Here is a 1,951-nt window from a genome sequence, read left to right as displayed (position 1 = left end):
AACTTCCTCAAGTGCAGGAGAAAATAAGATTCTTGAAAAAATGAGTAGGAGCTGTCCCTCTGAGAAGTGCAGAAAAGTGAGTGAGAGGAAGTGGCCTGTTTGTGGCTTCTCTGATCCCACATCTTTCCATCCAGGGATGTAGCCACTGTCCCCAGAGCATGGCAGAGCTGAAAAGCTCTGGACCAGGACTGAGACACACTTGTCTTTGAATCTCAGTTATGCAAATTAGCAGTCGCATAAACTCGCCCAAGTCACATATCCACTGCAAGATGGAAATAGCGCCTCACACATATACGATAAGAACTAAATAAGATCTCCTATGCCTGGCTCAGATATTTCTTTTTTCAATTTTTTCAATCACTCAACACTTTCCAATGGCTTGCTATTTTCTAGGCCCTTAGTTAGCCCCAGGGAAGAAAATTAAATGCGGTGACTGACCTCCAGCCACTGTTCTTTGACTCACTGATAAAACGTAAAAGCCATCCAGTTTAAGGACAGCAGTAGGTGTGCGCCATGTGGAAGGCACAGGGGAGGACTGGGAGCTTCTCCAAGGCATCAGAGAGGCCTCCCAGGGGAATGTTCCTCCAGCAGAGCCTCCTGAAGAGGGCTGAATGGAAAGGGGCACGCCAGCAGAGGAAGGGGCTTGTGTGCAGGCAGTGAGGCATGAAGGAGCACATTCATTCAGAGGTGCCAGACAGAGCTGGAGTATGGGGTGTAAGGAGAGTGACAAAAGCGAGGAAATGGCTGGAGAGAGATGCGGCTGTACAGCTACGGAATGGCCAGGTCGTGAAGCCATTGCGTGCAGTGCTTGCAATAAGTAGCACATAGTAGGTGCTCAAGAAAAAGTAGCTTGGCCAAATCTGTGTATTAAAATCATGAGGCCAACATGCATTATATAACCATAGAAGGTTAGCTAGGATGATCTATTTTGATCGTACTCTCTAGCTCACAAACCTGCAATGGCTTCCCATTGCCAAGTGGATGAAGTCAAAGCTGCTCATGTGGACACTCATGGCTCCTCATGTTACATCTCCATGAATTCCTGCACATTTGGATATTTGCAATTCCCTGCACATGCCACATGTTTCCCTATTTCTTATATTTTCTTCATATTACAGGTGGGAAAAAAGGAGTCTCAGGAAAAAGAAACTGAGTTCCTGAGGCCATATTGAAAATTTATTGCAGAGATGGGACTATGGACACTCAGGTCATCTGACTATCTGACCTCCACGTCCCTCAGTTTCCATTCATCTCACCAGCTGCTGCCTGACACCCAAAAGGTACTTAAAGTAGTAGAAATGACTAACCCACCGTCGTCACTCTCCTAATCTCTTTGTCCTTGCAGATTGATACTCTTTTATTTCTTTATTGTCATTTTAGTGGGGTCTCAAGGGAGAAAAGAGATAAAAGTATATGGTCAATCTACTGATGGTAACCATAGGTCTTTTTGACTCACTTGGGACACCGAAAGGGGAGATGTGGCCACGCAGGACATTCTTCACTTTTTCCCTCCCCTTGTGGATACAGTCTGGCCCACTCAAGAAGAGGCCAGGGCTACCCCTCCAGGAACTTGCTTCTCCTCCTCCTCTCACTGTGGTCACTGTGAACCCAGGACTGGAAAAGGGGGAACGGAAAGATGAGTCATGCTTTCCCCTTCTCGGCGCCCTCAGCACTAGGAAGGAACTGGCCGGAGTCTCCTATCACGCAGGAAGCTAGTGCTCGCCAGCCCCGACCTTGTCCTCTAACCTAGGCCCTGGCAAGAAGGTGAGGGCAGAGTAATAACTCACCAAAATATGAGCAACGTGAACGAGATGGGTCAGAATGGCACAGGATAGACTGACAGGCAGTAAATTCTCTCAGCACAAACATGAAGCCAGTTACTCGTATGAAGAAACCTTCATTAGATGTTTGAAAACCAGGAAGTGCCTGTAGAAAGTTGTTTTTTATTAGT

Source organism: Pteropus alecto, unplaced genomic scaffold (genome assembly GCF_000325575.1).
Source record: "Pteropus alecto unplaced genomic scaffold, ASM32557v1 scaffold98, whole genome shotgun sequence".
Taxonomy (NCBI): Eukaryota; Metazoa; Chordata; class Mammalia; order Chiroptera; family Pteropodidae; genus Pteropus; species Pteropus alecto.
This window is presented reverse-complemented; position numbering follows the sequence as displayed.